Source organism: Balearica regulorum, chromosome 5 (assembly GCF_011004875.1).
Source record: "Balearica regulorum gibbericeps isolate bBalReg1 chromosome 5, bBalReg1.pri, whole genome shotgun sequence".
In the NCBI taxonomy this organism is placed as follows: Eukaryota; Metazoa; Chordata; class Aves; order Gruiformes; family Gruidae; genus Balearica; species Balearica regulorum.
This window is the reverse complement of record NC_046188.1, coordinates 38,574,110-38,589,897: the sequence shown is the minus strand read 5'-3', so window position 1 is coordinate 38,589,897 and position 15,788 is coordinate 38,574,110. Positions and strand designations below refer to the sequence as shown.

The following is a 15,788-nucleotide window of genomic DNA, read 5'->3' as shown; positions in this document are numbered from 1 at the left end:
GTAAGCTTAAGAACAGTTTTTGTTGCGTTAGCCTGACAATAACTCAGATCTATTGCTAGCGGTATGCTCCCACTAGGACTTCCCTCCCTTACCCTTGTGCAGAATGTCTAGCAAGCATCCACATCTGGAATGACTGGAGCGTGCACTGGGATTGAGGGACAAGGAGATTCAGTTCATGTGAAAGATGACTGTTAAAGTGATCTTTTTACTCTGAACGACAGGCATGGAGGCCACGAGCAGCTCAAGTTATGTCTGGGGAAAAGTAAACTCCCTGACATAGAAAAAACATAAATTACTATGGAAAAATGTGAAGTAAATGCCTGCTGCTGTGAATCACTGCTCTTGCCTCAAACCACCTAATGGAAGCTGAAGAAAGGGGAAGTTAGGTGATAGAATTAGCCTCCTGTATATCACATCTCCTGCCTAGGAAAATATACCCAACTGCAAGAGTCATCTGTATACTTGCATCACCACATTAACAGGCTAAGATCTGCACTCTTCCTAAGCAACCTCAATCTTCAGTACCTCACCTATGTGTTCTCCCTGGAATCCATGCGACACACTGTAAACATTTCTACCATTTTAAAGAGTGCTAGCATTTATGGGGTCAACCATCCAGGCCCCATACAAAATCTAGTCTTTTTTGCAAGTCTACAGCTTGAACATCAAGGGTTCCCAGGCTCTAAGTCAGCCTGATAGAATGAGAGGACGACAATTTTGAGTGCATAGCTCTGCCCTGGGAGGAGGCAGCCTTTGTCCAGTGTCAAGTGGTTTCTTCACTTACCATCACCTGGTTTTGGGTGAGCCGTTACAGAGCATAGCTGAAGCTAAAGAGACAACTTTGAGCACAGATAGCCAGGGCAATGAGTGAATTCTTAGCATGTCCTGTTCAATGTAGCAAAGCCTGCCGTTGGTGAGTGTGTCAAATCAATGGGAAGGGAGAAGAGCTTTCGTAGGTTTGAGCACTAAGAGACTTCAGTCATACATATACCTTTCTGTGCCTCTAGTAACTCTAGTCAGATGCAGCAAAGACCTGCCAGGTCAACTCAAGCTCTCTGTATCCGTGCAGTTTCTGAATTTTGATGATGAAACTTTACAACTTTGACATTTCTATGCATTATCCCCTAGCTTAGGGGTGTTGTTTTAAGTATTAAAAAAGGACAAAAACTGTGTTTGCACTATACATAAAAATACATGTCCCTTCCAGTATTGTAGAGGTGGAAGAAATTGTTACCTTAATCACAATCCTTCCCTACACCAAATGAAATAGTTTCAGCAAGTCATAATTAATTTAATAGTCCATGCAACTTTTATGCAGAGACATATATTGCCAATATAAATGCAGAAAGTTAGTAGTCATGCCAAAAAAATGTGAAAATCTTATAATCCAGCCAAATCAAGATAATTTCTTGCCAAGCAGCTGAAATGGAAATACACCAGTGCAGATAGACTTCCCTGCCAGGTTTTCACACCCCTTTTCCAGTCCTATGCATGGAGATCCCACAGCTGTTAAGAAAAAAACAACTTTTTAAACCAAATTAGCAAAAGCGAGTTCTCACTCTTCATTGCCTCCATTTTAAGAAACAGCAACAATATGCTCCCTTCAGATATAACAACGCACAAACATTTGGACACAGACCAAAATACGTAAAAGTTTTGCTTAAAAGGATGAAAATGTGCCTAAGTGCTGAACATGAAAGGGCTCTGTATGGCTAAAGGAGCTCTTAACTGCAAAGGTTGACTTGCTCTATCACTGCAGTGATTTTTCCCTTCCTACATCAACTATTCCGTATGCCGAACAGATGCAGACGGTGTTTACTGCAACACTGCATTCCAGGCATCATCCAGATAGGATGAGGAGCCTTTCCCTGTGCCTTCTGGAAGGCATTAGTTCCCCCCCACTCCCTCCTCACAACTCCCTTGCAGGTGCGTCAACATGAAAAAAGCCACTCAAGCCCCAAGGACTTTGTGGTCCAATGTAGTCAGTGCATTTGTATGGCAGCACAATTCTTCGCCCTGCAAGAAAGCCTATCCCACGCACAGACAGCTGGAAGTAACTCTGACCCCCGTGACACAATTCAAAGCCTCCACTGTTTGGCTTTTTGATTCCTGATTGACACATTCACTGCCAGGCGGAGATAAATGCTGCTGGGAGGACAATGTTGATCCGCTCAGACTATTCTTGTGAAGGACTTTTTCAGAATAATAAACAAAAAACATTGGTGTGCTTAAGTGTCTGAATAGAACTGGAGATAGACAGAGGGGACCGGAGTGCTTTACAGAGGCTGGCAAGTCAATTGAAGAGTTAATTGTCTGGGTGTACAATGAGTTTATTCTGACCGCAAACAAAGAGCTCTCTCTTCCTGGGCCTGGTCCTTCAAAAGCAAACGTGTCAAAAGGGGTCTGGAGCAGCACTCTGTATTAATAGCAATACTCTAGTCTCTGGGATTCGGCAGCTTTAAAATTGTTGAATCCTGAGATTCAGATAGGATCTCTCTAAAATCCAAAGTCTTCATTTACTGCTTAAGTTCTCAAGGTACTTCTACAGTAATTAGCCAAAACAAACCTGCCCTCTAACTTCTCATTCTTTGTAGCTTTCAGCAAACTGCTCCTTTTAAAAAATAAAGGCACAGCAAGATATTACCCTTCAGACACAGTGCTGTAGACACCTTCCCCAAAATTAGATCCAGTTTTATATTATTTCAATTATGTATCATTTAACAGGAGTCAGTTTAAACAAAACAAGTGGCCCTGAATGTCTCATACTTGAGAAGATACAGAATCCCAGTCCACATCTGGACCTGCATTTCAGAGCTTGCATTATAATAGGTCAAACCAACACAATGTCCAAACACACCCCCTGCCTCTGGGAAAGTTCAGATCCAGATTCAGATTTGAACTTTACAGGTTGAACCAAGCCCTATGGTAATTACCACTTAAATACCTGACTCTCTTCTACAAGTTATGCAAACCTTTCTAGGGAGGGAAAAAAAAAAAATCTTCCTAGGACTACTGCATGGAGGACAAATGCAGCTGAAAACTAAACCATTATACTCTACCACTTTGATGGCAAAACTCTTACGGATTTTGGTGCCAATGCAGAGATGCATACATATTATTCTAGGAACAAGCAGCAGCCATGAAGGCTCAGAGAATCAAGCTGAGCTGGTTGTGAACTTTCTAGTGATGTAAATTTGCTTCAGTACTTGTGAAAAGTTGTTGTTTTAACTCACTTATAGAAATGCAGCATTACAAATAATACTTTTCATCAGGTATATGGGCATGCTTCCAAGCAGAAGACAAAGCAAGAACCTTAATATAATTAAAGTCAGCATTTAGAGCACTCATCTAATTCAAACTTGAGACCCACCCTTTGCTCTCCCCTTTCTCAAGCTAAGATCCCAACTACTGTGCTATCAACTAGTTTGGGAGGACAGCAGGGAGCCACAAGTTTATGTGATCTTTCTTTTGTTCCCGTGAGTAATAAATGAGGGGTCCAAAACCTTGAAACCTGTGAAATAAGATTTCTTGGTTTTTCAGCCAGTTTCTCTCCAAATTGTGAACAGTAAACCACAGTCTTAACCAATTTTACAGACTTGGAGTTTTGGACAAGAAGCAGCAGTATCTCTCGAGTGGCCTGAATACAGAAGTAATTCAGAACAAGGAACATGCACACAGTCCTGCTGCTTTGAACTTAACTAGAATTTTCAGTTAATTTTTGGGCCAAAGTCCAACACTGAAATAATCTTTTTTATCAAAGCAATTTGTCCATAAGAGATGGGCAGAGAAGGAGATCAGGTTTCAGTTTGGTTAATAGAGCATTTCTAAGGTCAAATGCAAGGAAGCCTGAATGGAGAAGACCTGTCATTGAACATCGGTTTACCTCATGCAGTTTCACAATTTTCAGACTCCACAAATTCCTTCCTAAAAGACAAAACAAGTGCCTTCAAAGATCTGGAAGTATTATGAAAATAAATTTCAAAGGCCAGATTTGAAACTTACCTGCTAAAAAGGAGAAGCAGGTAATAAAGGTCAGGGTAGTTTGAGACCATCTCCAGTTTAGAGTTGCATGAAAAGCTTTGTTTTGATCAATGTGGAATCACTCAAGCTATGAAGGTATTGTGTGTGTGTGTGTGTCCGTCCCCCTGTCATCTTCAGAGACTTGTTATTACCACCCATCCCCAACAATCCCCGCAGCAGTTTCGTTTGTGAAGCTAGACAGAAATCACGTGGCATTGTATGGCTTAGAAATACACCCTGTTGTCATCAGCCTCAACCTACAGAACCAAGCCTTAACTCCTTCAGTTATGTCCCTTCCCCAAAGAGAATGGCATCTAGATTGGCAATGGTTTTAATTGTCTTGATTTAAGTCAAAACCTTCAATTCATTCACAGAGTAGCTCAAATTGCCAGGAGAAGAAAAAAAAAAAATAGAAAAAACTTAAAGAACCTGCTTATCATCCACGCAAAGGCTCTTGAAAGAGCTGCTAAGGCGCAAGTCATACATTTGTTAATCTACCTCTTCTACTGCACCAGATTTGACCATTTCTCCCCCCTTGAGCCAAGTTCCTCCCTTCTCTCATAGGGAAAGTGGTGCAATTCTTTGGAAGAAGGCAGTATTTCCCTGGTATTGCTCCATCTTTTCTATCCTGCTGCTGTTCTTGCCACCCTGCTGAGATAATAATCAAAAAAGTAATTTCTTAATAACTGTATAAACTATGCAACACTTTCATCTTGGAAAACAAGCATATTCCTAATCCCATGGTGTCAGAATTCATCCTCCTTTGTATTTTTCATATACCTCATGAAATCAGCTAGGCAGCAGCAGGGACAACACTAAAATCCCTCTTTGGCCTAGAGTCCATTGGCTCCACTATACAGCTTGCCTAGAAACACTACATGTAAGTGTCATACATTTACATGTAAACCTGTTTATTTCACAGCAGATAATTTCAGAACATAGCATTTTGCAGCACACAAGTTGTGAGCCCATCCTCACCAGCCACGCAAGCATGGTTAAAAACACTCATTCAACTACTTGTTGGAATGAGAAGAGGAGCAAAGCTCAGAACCCCACCTCAGTTTTCAGGCTCTGCTTCAGTCATCTGGTAAATTTTCAGGACAGGATCACAGCTTACCTGTCATAGCAGACCAAACTTTCACAGCTTCTAACAATGTTCTGCATGGCTAAAGATGAGAAGAACCTGCAACTACCACTGAGCATGGCTATTTTCCTTAAGCACCAGCAGCAATTTCAATGGTGTAAAAACCTCAGCTACAACAACGCACAGGAAGGCTATCAGAGTACCTTCAAACCTAAAGAACTCATACAGGCTACAGAAAGAGGCTTTCTGTGTAAGTAAAGAATATTTTTCATTCAGCTGCATACTTAGCTGTCCTTCAAAAGTCTGGTGTCATCCCCCTGCTAATACACATACCCAAGGAGAAACGGAGAGATAGCTAAAAGAACCAAGGCAGACTGGGTGGCTTTTGGGATTGGTCTTAACACACAGCATCAAAAATTATCTGTTACCAAAAAATCATGACTACTTGATGCTTGCTGAAGAATCATGACATATTTCCAAATGGACAATGGCAGCTACCTGCAGGGATTGCAGTCAGTCTCAAAACTGAGTCTAAGGCTCACTTTGACCAGCAGACACCTTCACGGTTCAATTGGCATAGAAAAACCGTACTGTGGTAAACACAACTCAGCAATTATATGGCTGTAAATCCAGAACTTCCTTTTTTCTCTAGGCAAAAGGATCAAGGTAATGAAGAGGAGTGGAAGAATAGGAAAAACCTTGTCCTTCAAGGAGATAAACAACTGAAGGGAAATAAAACAGCTGTAATAATCAGTGAATAAAGCATAATTAAGCCTTGCATCTGTATAACTAAAGTTATACAAAACCAGTTTATTTGGTTTTATTTATTATTATACAAATCAATTTATTTGGAAAAGGTCATGCCAATCCACAGAAGGGATGCTGGGCCATCTTTTCCCAAGGAGCACTGCCCATAGTAATAAAGGTAGAAAAGGCAGGTGAGTCAGAAGAGGCAGTATGGTACATGGCTACTCCAGACAGTCCTGGCACTAATCTTCACAGAGAAAATGGAGAGAACAGGCAGAACACAAAACCAGAGTAGCAATATTATAAGTGCTGGGTAAATCACAGTCCTCCTTCAGCAAGAGTTGGAGCACACGCTACTAGGAATGATTTGGGTTTTGGGGGTTTTTTTGGGGTTTGTTTTTTTTTTTTTACCCCAGAACAGAAACACCTCCAAAGCATCAGTGTTACACTGTGGAGTGAGTGATGAGATCAAGGAATCAGCACTGAGAAAGTTTAAAAATAGATTGAAGGCGAGGAAGAGGAAGAAGAGAGGCTTACTTTTTTTTTATGGCTTCCTACTTGGTGGAAGAATACATTTTTATCTCACCCTGTAAGCACTGTAAGTATGATAGATACTGCAGAATTATAAATCACAGTATCTTAATTTTGAACCATCTTCCATTTGGCTCGCTGCCTTGAGTGACATTTGAAATAAAACAGGGAGCAAAAAAGTTTCCGCATGAAGAAATATTTCACTTAAGACACCAAATCTCATAGCAAGATTTTAGCACTCGACATTGCCCCAAACTTGGAGAGGAGTTTGCAGAAAGCTCTATAGCACTGTCAACAGCTGCCTGATCACAGCTGGGAAAAGCAAAAACCACCATATGATTGTTTAGTTTAGCTTCTCTAGTTTGATTCTACCTACAATATATCACATCTTCTTTCAGGAGCCTCTGCTTTGATGTGAAGTATTCTCTGTTCCCTTCTCAACACACAGCCCCTCCTTGACTACCTCTCTTAAAAGGCTGCTCAGAGCACACAATCAACTCCACCTTGCCACTTCTAGGCTGTGTAAGAGGCCAGATACCTGCAGCTGTGGAAAGGGGAGCACATCTGAGAAGCCCACAAGGCCATTGTGATTCTGATCTTAGACTGCTTTGCTGAACAAGGAGAAAAAAAATTAGCAATTGTTATGCAAACTTCATGTGAGTAATGATCAGATCCCCTGCTTTGAGAATGTTTTAGAAGCTACCTGAAATATATGGTGGCCTGGGGCAAGGGGCATGAAGGGTGTGATTGGAATCTCACAGTCTCCCTTCCCTCTCCCCCCAACATCACACACATTCCCTTTCACTCCTCTCCTTCCAGCTCTGGTCTCTTCAAGGTAAAGACTCAATAAATTCCCCCACATCTTCAAGGAATACGGCCTACAAGTGGGGGGTGGAGACAGCAGCAAATTTCCCAGATCAATGGCCATTTGAAATTCAGACATATGGCTGAAGCCCTACAGCTGCATGTGTTAATTACCACACGTGTCCCCTGTAAAGCAGTCTGTTAAACACAAAAAGAAAACAGAAGAGAAAAAAGCCGTTCCAAGGGATTAAGTAAATAGTCTAAATTTTTGACCCTGCTCCCCCAGATACATGCCCACGTATAAGAACACAAGCTCCCTTCCTTTCTCCCAACACCTGCATGCTGAGGAAGCACAAGACCCTTTCCATCTCTAGCCGTGTGCATTGAACCTATCTCAAAGTGTACTTTCCCCCTTCCAGCTCCCCCTTCCCCCTGCCCAGTCTCTTCTCTCACCAGCCCCTCTCCTGTTCTCCTTTAGAGGACTAATTCCTGGCTGACAACCAGACTAGTCTTGGGCTTACAATACGCCTTTTCATTTCCTCGCAGGCAAAGAGAATGGATACCTCGCTGCTACGTCTGTATTGCATGTGTGCAAATGAGGGAAAGGGGAAGAAACTTTTTTCTTCACTGTTTGTTTCTGCAGGTTTTTTCCCCCCAGGATGATTAAGAGTAGAGGTTCAGAGCTTTAGAGAGTGAGCACAACTCTCTAACTATATTGCCCCAGCTAGTTCACCCCAGGATCTGAATTTAGTCTAAAGGAGTTTTTGATTATGAAACTGAAGGAATACTTTTTTTCTGTGTGAGGGAAGGAATGGGGAAGAATAGAGAGAGGCAGATAGGCAGGGTAACTGAGTAGTGCTGAAAGGACCTCCAAAGGTTCTAACATGCTTCAGTAAATCAGTATGTATGGAACAAAGCACGTCTCAAAAATGTACACAGGGTACAAGTGATACCATATTTTCAAAATTAAAATATTTTTATTTTAGGATGAGGAAGGTCATTCTTCAAAGTTACAGACTGCCAGACATACACAGATTAACTCTTCAAAACAAGCCCAAGACAACTGATCATCATTTAAAGGTGTATTTGTGAGCAGCTGAACAGCCAAGATAAAACCTGTCAAGTCCTTACTCTTGAGAATTGTTTTGCTGCAGCACCTAAAGGTCTCATCAGAATCTGAGCACCAAGCTGAGCACAGTGACATGTAATAAAAGACATGGACACAGCCCAGAGAAATTCAGTCTGTCAGGAAGACCTTTCCCATCCCTAGCCTTTATCAAAGCATTTTGCAATACATCTCCCTTGCTGTCAACATAAAACAAAAACCCAGATGAGCCCATGAAGGGAAGCTATTATTCCAGCTAGATCTGCTCTAAAGAAGCTTTAATTCCCATAGGTGCTGTCTCAGGAACTTGAACAAGCATCCGGGTTGCCTCTCCAACTTTCCCCACCTTATTTACAAACACACATGCTCTGCGTGCATTCAAGCTTTAACATCACAATTTCATAGCTTCTCTCTTATAGAGAAACCTTGACAGAGCTTATGGGGCAAAGGAGTTGAAAGCAAAGTACTTCCAGTCCCTCAGCTAAACCCCTGCACCCACAACAAAATACATTTCCTGATGTATTACTTTGGTTTGAAAGAAAACAGCACGAACATTCAGACATGTAGATGCTTCTGCAGGATACGAATACTCAAACAAAATAGGGTCATGTTAGGCTGGTACAAGAAAACAGCTTCTAGCTTCACTTATCTGCAAGCCCAGCATTTTCTCCAATTTATCCTCAGGTTTATTTTTAAGAACGAGTTACAGAAGACAGGAAGTCTAGGACTATTAATTTCAAAGTTATAATGATGCTTTTTTAAAGGATGTAGAGAAATACATAGCATAGTAGTATAACATCTTGGCATGCTGATCCAGAAACTCAAAGAGCATGGGAAGAATTTTTTTAACAACTCTTTAAAAAAGAAAAGGTGTTGAGGCCACATAACTACGAAGTATTTAAATGACAAAAACAACCCACAGACCCCAGAACTATTCCACTTCTCTGCAAGCTGTAATTGGTCAGACACCAGAAATCCATGTATAGCACATAAACAGTTAATAATACCTTAACAGATGCTGCTTAATCAATTGTTAGTCTGCTTATTATATCTACTCACCAGGCTGCTCATACCATGACTTAATCATTTAAAAACCTTTACAGCTGTCCTTAAGACATTACAGACATGAGTAGTCTGTAGATTGCCATAATAACACTTGTAAACTACAATTTTATTAAGTCATATTATATAGACTAACCTACCGATTAGAACTGTTGCTTTATAGATGAAAGCAGAATTCTTGCATTATATCAAGCAAAATATACTTTAGAACAGAATTTGCCTTCTGCTTAAACTTGCCAATGAGACTTTCTTCAACCTCAAATTTGATACATATGTTCCAAGGCCCACAAAAAAATGTCTTGATGAAAACTAAACAATTTCAGACAACTCAGTGATGTGGGGACCCAACAGGTTTGTTTTTAATTCTACTGCTTATATAGCAAATTTGAGGTTGAATTTTTCTTCTAGACCTTAATATTTCAAAAATCTGTTTGATTTATGAGATATATCTAAGTGTTTCTTAGAACATTGGCTCAACTCTGGAAAAGTGAATCCAGCATACAGAATATTGTAAAATTACATTCCTGTTCTCACAAAAATTGATCACAACTCCCAATTAAAAGCTAGAGTTCTCTCTATAAAATCTGTAATGTTGGCAAACTACAATCTGCCATATATGTGAAATTCACTTGTTTTCTACAATTGCATTTAACTAGAATTTAATAAACAATTTCATAGATTATATACAGTATAGGGATAGTGATAGGAACCAGACAGAATTCTGAATATCTACAAACTGGCAGACCTGCTAATAAGAGAATGGTATTTTTTTTACAGACCTATTTTTATAATAGAGAAGCAAACTTCAATTCCATTGCTAAGTTTGCTCAGAAATATAAATATAAGCTAACCAAAATCTTATGTCCTACAAATTCCATCTATAGAATTTTTTATTCACAGCCCACTCAGGCATTTGCAGGACAGTGGTTTTGTTGCACTAATGTCTCCCAGTTACTTCTCAGTCACCTGAGAGTTTCTATCCCCATTTCATGAAAATCAGCACACATTCACGTTTTTCCCAGAGATTATTTCCTGCCCCGTTAAATTTTATCAGGGTAGACTGAGAAACTGTCACCATCAGTGCATGGTAGGACAAATCAAGCTTTTGCACATCCAAAGGACTTGGAGCATCCATGTAGCACACATACAGCAAATCTGCTGCTTTTAGGAAGCAGATTTATATATGCATAGCGCAGTCTGACTTTCCACATCACTACGCTACACATACAGCTCTGTCCAGAAGCATCAAATTGCATGCACATGCTTTGTGTACACCTGTGTCTTTTCCCCCAGAAAAGACCTGACAAACATGTCAGCCCTGGTCTAGGAATATTACATGACAGAGTTACTCAGTCCAGAAAGCAATTTTTGCATGAAAATTCTCCTTCACCCAGACTTACAAACTAGTATATTATTTATTTGAAAATAAATACGTAACATAAGGGATCCAGAAGAATTGTTTGTGTAGAGCACTGCAGACTTTGTACCTGCTAATGTTCTGCAATAAATTCATCATAAGATGGTGTTCACCAGCTAGAACCACCACTTGACTTCATACTGCCCCAGTAAACTTGTATTTCCTTCACCTTACTGATGAAGGCCATACAATATTTCTCTATCTTTCCTGTATCCTCCACAAGCTGCTAAAGACACCACAAAGCATTTTCTCAGTATTTATGAGGGTGGAGAGGCAGGAATAATTGGGCACTCAAAGCTTGGTTTGTGTAATAGCACGGGTCTGTTTCAGATTTGGTCAGTAGCCGCTTGAATCCAGAAAGAACTGGAGAAGGTAAAAACCAAAGTTGCATTATCAGGTTTTGGTCACATTTCAACTTGACATTTTTGTCACGATATCTGTCTTCTGAAACGTACTAACCTCTGTGGAGGTAGCGTGCTCCCCTCCCTGCGAGCAGACTGCAGGTGAATCAGTGCCAGCTGCACCTGACTTCTTACCACCAGCAGACAAAGCTTCCAGGTCTCCATGTACAAGCAATTCCATTTATTTACATCAGCACAAGCTGTCCTCCACTTGGGTTTGCCTGAAGAGAGCATTCACCCTTTACTGCTTAGTCTAATTACTGACTCAGACTAATGGCTCATTACAGATTCAAATTGCTCAGTCTACTGGCTGCACAATGAGGCCATTACCATTTTCTAGAGGTAAGACTCTTGGAAACCAGCAGGAAGAGAGCCACAGAAGGGGCTGACTTGCCCACAATTGCAGTAGAGAATTTCCCTGCAATGAAGCCTGCCTTTAAGACCATTTCTCACAATTAGACCCACAAAGAGGAACCCAATTCTAGATGTTTAATTGACAGGAATTTTAAGTTGTTCATCTTAAGTTCCTCAAATTGCTTCAGTGTTTTCTTGTAGACTGCAAATTCATTGGGCAAAGTTTTTCACAACTCCATACAAGAGTCATCTCTACACGTAAGGATTGTAAATGTAATAAGAGCTCAGCCCAGGCTTTGCCTTCTGTGGGGCCATCAGAACTTACATTTCACCAATATCACTGTACCCACCCCAGGTTTGGGAACTGCAGATGCTATTGGCAGCTTTTGCAAGAGGAAAACAAAGCAAGTCAAAGTAGGCCTGAAACTTTATGCATTGCAAGAAACTTTATGAAAGAAAAAGGGAGTTCATACCACTCAAGATTCATGACTGACACTGACAGTTTATCCAGCCCGTATTTACCCTCTACTTGCATCATCTTTTAATCCCAGGTTATAGAACCAAGCTTCCTTTCCCATTTCCTTCACTCAGTTGATTTAAAAATGGTATCAACACCTCTCAGTGTCCAGAACAGTTAACTACCACTAACAAACCAGTATCCCCACTTCAGGTTTTTTCTTCTTCACTCATTTCCAATCTCTCCACTTTTAATTCACTCAGTTTCTAGTTTTAATAAGGAAGACCAAGTGACTTTATGGGGGAGATAAGCAATGACATGACTGCTTTTTACATATCTCTGTCTCCTGACTAGCCTACTTTTTAAAAACTGCTTGCAAAAGACACTTACTCAGGGCTGCAATACGTCAAATCTGTAGCTTTGAGCTCCCTAAAGCCCCAGCATTCCTCAGATAAAGAGTTTTGTTTTGTTTCGGTGTTTGCTTGTTTTGTTTCAAATGTGTGGCACAATTTCCCTTTGGCTGGAAAGGAACTTTCTGCATTCTTTAGGCAGGGAAGAAATCCAGTCATGTTGGCTCCAAGGATGCCTTTCACTGCTTCTTAAAACATTAAGAACCTCCCAGTGGGAGAGAGGGGGGAGATACAGCCCTGGAGGGTACAGTGTGCATCTTCCAAGTCTCTCAGGCCTTTCAAACTAAGCAACAACTGGAGTAAATTAGTGCAAGAAGCTCCTTACAAGAAAGGATTGTACAAGGAACAAGTTGGAATAAGGAACAGACAGCAAGAGAAATCTGCAGGTTCTGGATATCCTAATCCCACCCAAGAATAACTGTGTTTCTGACAAAGGTCCTGGAAACTTGTTCTTCACTTGCAGCCTGAATTCAGCATAGAAAGAACAGTGGTAAGTGTCTAAGCTGCAAAGTTCACACACCAAGCACATCCTGGAAAACCTGGGTTTCCATTCTACCTCATACAAACATGCCTCCATCTCCTCAGGCCTGGGTCTGCTCTGCCTTCCAGCAACAGAGCACGTCTCAGACACAGAACAAATCAATACATTCTTTTTTAAAGTTTTAAGTTCAGTGCCAATTTAATTTGATTTAAATTACCTTACAGGGCAAATTGTATGAGTAACTGGCATTGCATCATAGAGCAATAGCAGCAATGTAAACACGGACAACCAGAGCATGGGCTTTAAAAATAAAGAGGATTTCTTGCCAGCACCCTTGCCTGTTCTCTGCAGAAAGCTCCACAGAACCACTTCTAGAACTACATGCCAAGGCATGTGACTATAAAGCCATTTCATTTTCTTTTCATCAGTAGTGAAAGACCCTGCGAGTGGAACTGCATGTTACCTCACATCTTCTGGTGACTCCCTCATACCAACTGACCCACAGAAATTAAGGCTAAACAAGATGGAAAAGAGGCCAAAACATTTTGAGAAAGAGAGTGAATATCAATAGCCAGCCCTTTTCTCATTCCAACATTCATTTGTCTCTTCTAAAGGACAGCTAATATGCTAGTAAAGTCTTCCTTTTCATTAATTACCAACAGCTTAAGCCTACCCATCTGCACTGTTTCTAAGGCACAGCAGCCTCCATACAAAAAAAAAAACCAAACCATTTTGCCCTGAAGACTTGAAAGGCACCAGCATCACACAAAGCTTATTAGCTCCATATTTTACATTCCTGTATGAACGGGACAAAAGAAATAACTTGAGAGTCTTAGCTATTCCTTTTCCTCCTTAGAGTGCCTATTCTGTGCCAGAGACCCTCATCCAGGGATGGAGAGAGGAGTCTGCTGTGCAGTGGGGAAAGTCCAAAAGCTCCCAAAACAGATAGCAGTTGCCCAAAGCGATATCAGAAGTTTCCAATATGTGCCTCTACAACAGAAGGTCATCACTGACCCAGTTCCTGTTGGACCCCTCCTCATCCTGCCCTTTCTGTCTTCTTGCAAAGAGCAATCTTTGTAGAAAGAGTCTGAACACTCAGCTGGAATAGACAGTTGTATGCATGCTGGCTAGCCACCAGTCTTCAGAGAAGCCAGAGCTCCAGTGACCACCTTGCTTCAATGAAGCTAGGCTGTTCTTGGTTCCAGCTTCCTTACAACAGGTCCCAATACTGGAATTTTCACTCAAGGTAACTTAAGAAAAAACACTGATAAGCAAGCCAAATTCATTCGTAGATTAGGCATTCGTCACTAGCCAAAAATGTAGTGCTAAGTCCATCAGATTTTAAACAAAGTTATTTCAGCTTCTAAAAGCCCTCTTGATCTTAAAAGACCTATTTAATAATTGGTCACAAGTGTTTTTCTAACATCACGGAGAAAGGCCAAAGTGGTTTGTGCAGGAGCTTCCAACAAATATGAACAGATTCAGAACTGGCGGGGACAAAGTTTACATGATTGCTTGAAGCATGCTGGCTCAGAGGGAAACATTTTCCTTTTGACAGCTACTGCATAGGATGTTTCTGCAGCCACATGACCAAGTGTACCATTCTTGAACTAGGATGCCACAGGCAGCACCAAGGAGAATCAATTTATATTACAAATTTTAGATTAATTCATTCCATTTACAGTTCTCTTGTTTTGCATGTTCCAACCTCTGAGTTAATAAAGGGAGTGAAGTAGAAAAACAAGTTCAGATGTTTTCCTCTTTTGCTCTTTCTTATGAAATCCAATGTCAGCTGCTTCTAATTCTAGAACAACAGACCAGGACTACTCAGGTAGGAAGCCTACAAACAATTCCCCCTCAAAAATAATGCAGATTTCAAGAGCTACTCGATTTGCTTGTACTTCAGGCTAGACTAGCAATGATTGCATTAACAGAATGATAACAATGCATTCAGGTGCCAGTTATACATTAACACACACAATTACAGGTTTAGAGACATATCCTTATCTAAAATAAGGAGCAGGCTCAGGCATTCAGTCTTTAAGTAGCTTTCCTTGCATCTTTCTTCTCCCTACTTTTTCGTAAGCTACTATACACAACCAATAGACTGGAGAGCAGATATGCTCAAAGCGCATCACTGCTCTGAACATAGTAATCCATCATTCCTATTAAGTGCTTTCTGGACTGGACTGACAGTCCCAGCATAGATGATGTTCTTCAAATTAAAGCGTTGGCATTAAGGAAGGCCTTTTCCTGCATTTTGAAGTGTCAGGAATAATTGGTTTAGAGAATTAACAGTAAAAATCCTGCTTCAGATATCAAAACAGGAACTTCTCCAAGGAAATAGCTTTTATCCTCACCAGCAGAATAAGGATGCATTCAGCACTGTTTTCCTGTAGTAAAGAGACAAACTCAAAAGTTGACTCTGAATGGGGGGGTAGAGGGGTGAAGGGTTGAAAATCAGCATGTGGAGAATGCCTAAAGACAAACTTGACCGGTCATCGTTGTATCCTTCGGTGGTCACCCCTCCCTAGACTATTTCAATGAATGCAAATCAGAGGACACAGAAGGGCTACGACACAGAAGGAGAACAACACATCTAGTGCCTTGCTCAGGAAAGGCAAGGACTGAAGAAAGGAGTGTAAAGGAGGGCCAATGCACAAGAGTGAGGTTTCCAAGCACAGCTAGGGTTGAATCCAACACTGCTCCAGCTGGCCAGAGGGTTTTATGCTCTGCTGAAACCCTCACCTTTCAATGCATATAAAGCCACAACCATGACATTGGCACTCCTGATTCCCAGTCTACTAGTCATATTGATAGCCTTCCTAACCTCTAGGGATTTTATTGAAAAACTCTCAGTAAACTTCAAGGTGAACAAGCACAGTGTGAACTCTGCTTTCAGGTACTACATCTCA

At 40.9% G+C, this 15,788-nt stretch overlaps 1 protein-coding gene across 9 annotated transcripts in view; it reads right to left on the bottom strand.

The window, feature by feature from the left end:
- The window catches only part of SMOC1 (SPARC related modular calcium binding 1), a 137,675-nt gene that overhangs the window by 52,505 nt on the left and 69,382 nt on the right, over positions 1 to 15,788 (bottom strand). The gene's annotated exons all lie outside the window — the stretch shown is intronic.